Source organism: Nuphar pumila, chromosome 7, assembly GCF_984573655.1.
Source record: "Nuphar pumila chromosome 7, dmNupPumi1.hap1.1, whole genome shotgun sequence".
In the NCBI taxonomy this organism is placed as follows: domain Eukaryota; kingdom Viridiplantae; phylum Streptophyta; class Magnoliopsida; order Nymphaeales; family Nymphaeaceae; genus Nuphar; species Nuphar pumila.
The window spans coordinates 96512432-96521242 of record NC_143255.1 but is presented as its reverse complement, the minus strand read 5'-3'; the positions used below and the strand labels follow the sequence as shown (position 1 = coordinate 96521242).

The 8811-nt window shown below is 36.5% G+C and overlaps 1 pseudogene; it reads right to left on the bottom strand.

The window, feature by feature from the left end:
* Nucleotides 1-8669: 8669 nt before the first annotated feature.
* Nucleotides 8670-8811, bottom strand: LOC149832553 (U6atac minor spliceosomal RNA; annotated as a pseudogene).

Sequence of the window (8811 nt, the reverse complement as noted above, 5' to 3'; positions counted from 1 at the left end):
TGCAGATTAAATCCTACTACAAGTTTTGTTTAGTGAGATATGAGTTTTGAACCATATGATTGTTGATTGTGATACATAAACAAGTTTTTTTAATGGCCTTAAAAATTAATGGTACACAATGCACTAAAATTTCATGACTCAAAAAAAATATATTTCTAGATCAAAATAACACGATTCAAGGCTTGATCCTTAGCAAACAAACCATGTTGAACACATCTATGTACTCAGATTGAGTAGATAAAGTTGAAACCTATGATTTTCAGCTCAATAGTTTTCTATAATTTTGTGTATTCAATAGTACCAAATATTAATTATCCATAACATATTAATCATATTGAAGTTACAAAATTATATGGAACTATTGAACTGAAAATCAAAGGTTCCAGCTTTATGGACCTAATGTGACCACATAGATGTGTTCAGGATGGCGTATTTGTTAAGGATCAAGTCTTGGATTGTGTTATTTTAATTTAAAAATATAATTTTGTGAGTCATAAAATTTTAGTGCATTGTAGAGTATTAATTTTTAAGGCCATTTAAAAAACCCACTTATGTGTCACAGTCATATGACTCAAAACTCATTTCTTACTAAATAAAACTTGTAGATCACATCTATATAATTTAATATACAAAATAAACCTAAAACCTTTGATTTTCACTTCAATGGTTTCATATGATTTTGTGCCTTCAATAGCACCAAATATTAATCATATATATATATATATATATATATATATATATATATATATATATATATATATATATATATATATATATATATTTATTTATATAGGAAAATTGGTTCCTCTGCACATTCATACGTAGTGACAATGCTAATTTCTTATGCTTCAAGTCATGTTTCACAAATTTGGCCCCACGGATATATTCAACATGTTTCATTTGCTAGGTTGGATTGTGGTTTTAATAAAAAAAATATGATTTTATGAGCCTTTAGATGTATGAAAATTTTGAATCATTAATTTTTAAGCCTTATAAAAACATGCTCACATGTCATAATCAAATGACCCAGTAGCCTCTTTTTTACTTAATAAACTATATAGAGGGTTGGATTCCAAAAAATAAATTAAAATTTGAAAATTTAGGCTGAACCATTGTATTGTTAGGAGCATATATATATATATATATATATATATATTAACTAGAACATGAGAACAAATGTGTGAACCATAATTTTCATGAAGTTTTTGTTTTTTGCTCTTGAAACTAACCGTACAGATGTGATCTGCATGATTGGTTTTATAAGAACCCACTCTTGAATTGTCTGATTTTCATGCATAAATGAGATTTTTTTAAGGCTTTAAAATCAATGGCTCATAATCTTCATAAATATTCAAGCATTCAAAAATCATATTTTTTCATAAAAAAAACACTATCCAATGGTTGATTCTTAGCAGATTCACCATGCCAAGCACATCCACATTTGGATTTGCACAAGAAAATGTTGAAAATAACCATATTTCTAGTTCACATATTTGAGTTCTTATATTCTAGTGACTATATATGTGTGTGTGTTGGTGGGGGTGGGGGGGATGAAAACTTACCTGCTAAGAAACATTTTATTAGATTTTTTATTTTTTTTTAATTAGTTCTTGGAGAATTTGGTTTGGATACATGGATAAGTTTTATAAGGTTTCAAAAAACAACATCCTATAATTTTTATAAACTTTTGAGGCTCCAAATATCATTTTTTCATCTAAAATACATGATCCAAGTGTCAATTTTTAATAAATCAACCGTGATAAACACATTTGTAAGGTTAGAATTTAAAATATATATATATATATATATATATATATATGAAAAATATGATAAAATGTTTCTTAGTGGGTAGGTTTGATAGGTTTTCTAGTGGGTAGGTTTTTCATCTCTCTCTCTCTCTCTCTCTCCATACACACACATATATATATATATATATATATATATGTGTGTGTGTGTGTGTGTGCGCGCTAGGTAGGTGTCTAATGCTCTTTTGTGCATACCGAGCTATGGAAAGATTGTTTCTTTTTTTTCTAAAATCATGCTTGATTTTGTGAGAATCAACTTTTGAATCTTCCTATTCCAACACCAAGTTAGGTTTTTATAAGATTCAAAAATCAATGGTCTATAATTTTAAAAATATTCAATGCATAAAAAAATCATAAAAACATGATCCAAATATGATTTTGTAGCAAATGGATCATGCAAAACATATCCGTAGGGTCAGATTTTTGAAAAACAACTTGAAAACCCTATCCAAGCACAGTAGAATGGCAGTGGATCGGGGTGGGGTGGGGTGGGGTGGGGCAGTGGCGGGGGACATGGTATCTACCCCCACCCCGTATCAAAATCTTGACCTCTATCCCTGCACGGGTTTGGATTTTAACCTCCATCTCTGTTTCATATCCTCCATCCCCAGTCCAAACAGGGTGAGGCAGTGTGGGCCATTTCCCGTTGGTCCATTGCCATCCCTAAAGAAGGATTGGGAATGGGGGCGGGGCAGGGCAAGGCGGGAGATAGCGTAAGTCTGTCCCTGCACGGGTTTTGATTCTAACCTCCATCCCCGCTTTTATCCCCGTTTCATGTCCTTTATTCTCGATCCAAATGGGGCAAGGCAGGGCGGGGCCTGTTTCTCGGTCCACTGTCATCCCTAAAGCTCGGTAGACAATAGGCACAAAAAGAGTAAAAAACCTATATATATATATATATATATATATATATATATATATATATATATATATATATATATATATATAGAGAGAGAGAGAGAGAGAGAGAGAGAGAGAGAGAGAGAGACCAATCGATGAGTTGCTTGATAAGCTCGGCTGACCTCAACATTTTATTTTATGAGATGCTCTGATGGTATTTTGTCAGAGCACTTTTGGAAGCCGTAGATCTCAAGATGAATGGCATTCAAAACCTGCACTGATGAGAAAGCCCATCAATGTCGTTCGTGGGCTTTGGAAATTGGAATGGTTTTAAACGAATGACGCTTGCTCACTGTTTTGATGGTGTCGTTCATTTTTAAGATGAACGACATCCAAGGCCGCACTGACGGTAACACGTGATTAAGAAGAAACAACCATTATGGTTTGAACGTCTTGTCACTAGGCAAACGGTGTCGTCTGAATCGTGTGGTTGACGATTACTCTCTTGGATGCTGCCAATGTTGAAAAGTATCAGCTCTGCCGGTTTCCACACAACTTTCCTTTGTATACATCAAGGAAACCACACATGGGAGACCCAAATTAAAATATTGGCTGCTCAATATAGACTTAACACCTCTTGAGTAGAGGGGTGTCGACGAGTCAGGCTTGGTTCGGATCCAAGGTAAACCACAACTGGCCTGGATTTTTGGGTATGGTATCGGGTACAAACTTAAGTCTAATTGGATTCATCATAAGAAAAACCATACCCAGATCAGATAATAACTATATGAATCAGAATCGGACCATACTCAGTAAAATAATATTTTTTATCATTTTTACATTGAAAATTTGCTGGTCTTAAGCCGAACTCAGGTCAAGCCCAAGTCTAACATAAAATTTCACAAACTATACCCAGCTTCGTGTATTAATCGGACTTTCAGGTCTAGAATCAGGTCTTATTATTTATCACCATATATACCCGGACCCTATAGGGGTTCAACATACTAGTAAACCCGACCCATTGACACCCCTACTGATGAGCATTATATATATTATAAACCCCAAAAAATCACACAACACAAAGTCCTGATCACACTGGCTCAGCCATACCTACGGTTGTCTTCATGCCTTTATTACAGTACATGATTGGATACAGAAGAATTTTTGTCTATACTGGCACCAATATTAGATTAAGGAGGATTGATAGAAAAAGAAAAGATACGAGCTATGTGTAAGCAGGAAACAAAATAAATTCTATTTTAGTTCTATCATCAGCTATGGGTTCAAATCTAAGAGAAATTCTAGACAATGTTTGCTACCCTGAAATTTTCTTGTTTTTCCCAAACTAGAAGGAGGCGCCCAGAGCCTATGCTGGGCATTATTATATTTATTTCTCCAATGTGGAAGAGAAAGAAGGGTTTAAATTTGGTAAAAGCATAGCCATGTGGGGAAGAGAAAATTTTCAATTCTTTTTAAAATATGGCTATTTTGAGAAAATATCCATAAATAAACATACACATAATAAAAAAAAAACTGCAAAAGACTGATTCTAACATGTCAAGATCGGGCTAGAATCATGTGATTTTCAAAATTGGTGATTTCAAAATTGTTTTTATTGCCTTTAAAAAAACACGTTATCTTCAAAAATATCGGCGATATTTTTTGATATTAGCACGAGTCTGGAGAAGAAAAAACTACATGATAAAGGTGGAACTTAATGTTTATGATAGTTGATGCCATGTTCGAGTGTGTTTATATAGGATCCAGATGGTATTAACAATCTCTAGACAGTTTTTTTTCTTTCTGCGATATATGGTTCCTCACACATAGACAACCAACTTCACGGCTCGTTCAGAGTAGGGGTGTCAACGGGTCTGGTTTACCCAAACCGACCCTAACTAAACCTTATAGCATCCAGATATGGTGATAAATAAGAAGACCCGATTCTGGACCTGAAGATCTGATTAATACATGGATCCCGGTACAGTTTGTGAAATTTTATACCAGACCCCGACCTGACCCTAGTTCCAATTAAGACCCAGAATTTTTCAATGTAAAAATGATAAAAAAAATGGTTTTAAGGGGTATGGTCCAGGTCTGGTTCATGTATTTCTCATCTAGTCAAGGTATGGTTTTTCTTATAGTGGACCCGATTAGACCTGGGTCCAGACTCAATACCATACCCAACAATTTGGTCCACGTCTGCTTTCACCTCGGTCCAAACCCGACCCGTTGACGCCCCTAACGCTGAGGGTATTTGATCTTTTTTATATTTACACAGAGAAACCATCTCCAGGATCAGAGACCTAACCGTGCTAGTTCTGTCAGCCTAACTTGGTCGCTCTAGTGTCATGGTGGCATAAAACTCTGTAGGTTTACCCCTTGCCCTAGGGTATTTGATTCAAACTTGGTTTTTCTTTCTCTTTGTATGACAAGGAACCCACCAAGATTGAGCCCTTAAAGGTGCAAAAATCAGTCTTGCATAAAAAAGAAATACATATATAGCTAAATACATCTGTCATTGTGAATCCCTTGATAATAGGGACGAGAGATAACTAAATACAACTGTGTGTGACACAGGGTCTCTGGACACTATGATTATGTATAATTAAGATAGAAACAAGCCCACAAGTGTTCCGCTCGTCTGGTAGGGGCGACTTGTAAATGTCACCAAGTTGACAGGACGTCATAAGTTCGAAACCCACGGGTGGCATCCCTTGCCGTCGAAGCTGGGTGTACTCTCTGGTGGGCAGGGGGACCTTAAGGGTTTTACCATCCGAGGCCAGCCAAGGTGCGGTCGGTGATGGGGGGGGGGGTTCCCTTGGATTATCAAAAAAAAACTATGATAGAAACAAGTATGTCGCCCACTAAGCTCAGTCCTGACCTTCATCAAATAAGGTATGAGTCCAGCCAGGCCTCTGGTGAGGGTCCCTCGGGAATGTCTGTACCTAGACCTACCAAGACCCAACTCGAGTTGGACCTATGTTCCCCAGCTTGACTCATAACTAAAAATAGTTTTGATTTTTTTTTGTATGTAGAAAATCGTAGAAGTTTGCATGTGGGAAGGAAAAAGCAGTCCATCTTGTTACAAACTTTTGAAAACCAAAGTCCAAATACCACAAAAAGCAAAAGTAAACAATGAGTAGCCGAATTCCTTGACTCCCTATAGTGGAAAAATATGGATGCTAGGGTTTCTTGGGGGGGCCGCATTCTCTTCAAAGTCACGTTTGGATCATGGGTCTCATTTATTTGGGTCTTGGACTTTCATGCCCCACGTTTCACTGTTCTATATGTTTCTAGAAATTAGCTAGTGCTTGATGGAAAATTCTGTTTGTTGTCCACAAAGACCACTTGGGGTCCCCCCACAAAGCTGGTGCTTGTTTAGGCCTTTTAAATGTTGACTAAAATTCTATAACCGTTCCGAGTTTCAAATTTCTAAAAGTTATACAAATTATTTTTAAAAACTTCTAAGATATATCATTTCTTTTGGAAGTTAAAAACAAGAAAAAACGGGTTTCTGTGGCATCTAAGCCACAACCTTCCAAAAGAAATCCACCTTTTTCTTGGTAGATTACTTAGACACCGCCCCCCCCCTCCCCCCACCACCACACACACACCAACGCCACACAACATTGGTCACAAACCAACAATACGACTAGGGCTATAGGGCCAAATATGTGGGCCCCAAAGGGTTGGTCCTGCTGCCCCAGTTCAACCCTTGAAGTGGGACCCATCTCACATATCACGTGACCTCAGCTTGAGGAATCTAGCCTCTAGCTTTAAGCAGACAAATCATTTTTTTTTGCCACGTCAACACCAGACCCATCAACTAGGTGAGAGTAGGGCTTTTGTCCCCTCCCTCTCTCTTCCCCCCCCCCCCCCGCCCCTTTAACATGAAGACCAAACTTAGTGAATTTCCTTGGGCATCAAGAAGACTGCCATACCTTGGCTGTGTTGATTCTCAAAGTGTCTTTGATTGGCTCGGATCTCGTATCTAAGGATCTTTAGTTTGATTTTCCTTCATCGAGCCAAAAGAAAAAAAGTGTTTGGATTTGTATAATTGCTTAAGGGTGTGTTTGAATCGCAATACAAATCTGCACAGAGAACAAAGCTGTCCTGGCAAGCGGTGTGCACCACGTTTGAAACGCAGGAACAAAGCAGTCCTTGCGGGACCAGTTTGTCCTGCAATGTTATTTTCAATGGGCTGAACCACCACATTCTAGACAGAACGCCGCCGCCCAGATGTCAGGGCAGCGACACACCCTAAGCATTAAATTTGGTGTGGATCTCATGGTAGATCTGACCTCGAGCCATGGAATCCTCGTATCTAGGGGACAATACACATTGTATATTCAGCACTCGTATTTCAGTATTAGTTATTAAGTGCATATACGTGGGGAAACTGAAATATGTTTACCAACCAAAGATGTTTGCTGATATGAATTGAGATTTTCATAGTTTTTTTTGTAAATCTAACTCTGCAGATGCATTTAATATGGTCCATTTGCTAGAAATCTATTGTTGGATCATTGTAATCTGATCGAGAAATGTGATTTTTTATGCTTGAATATTTCTGAAAATTCTAAACCATTGATTTTCAACCCATAAAATATTCTTCTTATACATCATAATTTGATGATCCATGAGTCTATTTCTATAAAACCAAGCGTCTAGATCACATCAGGTGAAATTTTTGAAAAAAAGAAAAAAAATATGAAAATCTTGGTTCATGCCAGTAAATATATTTGGTTGGTAAACATATTTCAGTTACCCCATATATGTGTGTCCTAAGTTTGCGCCGGCCATTTTGTTTACCAAGTTTTAACATTTATCATATAATAATTTTGAAATTTAATTCTTTCAGCTGTCATGCTATTCGATCTTCATTATTTTGTAGAACTTTTATAAGTAGGTAAGGAAGGTAGTTATGGAGCCAAATGTCATGCTAATCATTGATGTATGTAGGTAAGGGAAGCACTTATGGACTCACGCTACACGAATCATTGATGTATAGAATAACATGAATCATGCTTTGCAGATATTGGTCCGGCTATAAGTGTTGTCCAGTTGAATTGTTTATTGTTTTAAATATTGTTGCTCATTGTCTAGTTTAGTATGCAATTATTTTTCTAATTCTTCAACGTTGAAGATAAACATCATTAGCTTACTCACAGAAGCTTGGGAAATTGATTATGTTTCTGGAATCTGGTACGCGTCTCTAACTATTGTTGCCTAATAGGATCGCACTCATTTCCTTGAAGATTATATTTCAATAAATAAGATTTCATTCTAAATTTACATGGCTTCATGTGTTTCTAGACCCGGACTCTCTCTCTCTCTCTCTCTCTCTCTCTCTCAAAGAAGGACATGGACGTTCACACACACACACACACACACACACACACACACACATATATATATATATATATATATATATATATATATATATATATATATATATATATATATATATATATATATATAAAACTTGGTGCGACGTTTTTTTGCAAATTTGAAGCAGCAGATGTGTTCAGCATGGTCTGTTTCCTAAGAATTGTGGGACATTGGTTTTTAAAGCTCTAAGAATCCTTCTCACTTGTTTTAATCTGATGATCCAAGAGCTGGTTCCTACAAAAGCTATCTATATAGTCATTTTTTAAAAACTAAAAAAAATGATGAAAATGCCTGTTTGTACTTTGGCATGACTCAATATAAACATACCTCTACATTCTAGTTTTTCATGTTTGCTCTTGTGAAAGCAAAAACTTAAATGACAAATGATAATGTTCGTCTACAATTTGGATTCAAGGGGCCAACAAAATGTTAGCAAGAAGGGTGATTTTGGGGACCAGTTGAACTTAGGGTGAGTTTGAATGCGTTAGACATCTGAAGAGACCCACGGATTTATTTATTTTTGGAGGAAAACGTGAACTTTCAAAAGAAATTCCACGTTTAAAGGCGCTCACCAACTCTGGGTTTTGAATCTTGAACCAACTCTAACACATCCATACATGCTGACCACCAAAACAAACATGATTTTATTTTTAAAATTGGGTAAAGATCTGACGAAGCGGGTAGCCTTAACCGTGTGTGGTAACAGGAAGCCCGAAGGCTGTTTCCGTACCTGTCAGGGGAGATGCCAACCTTCTCTCATATAAAGGAACAC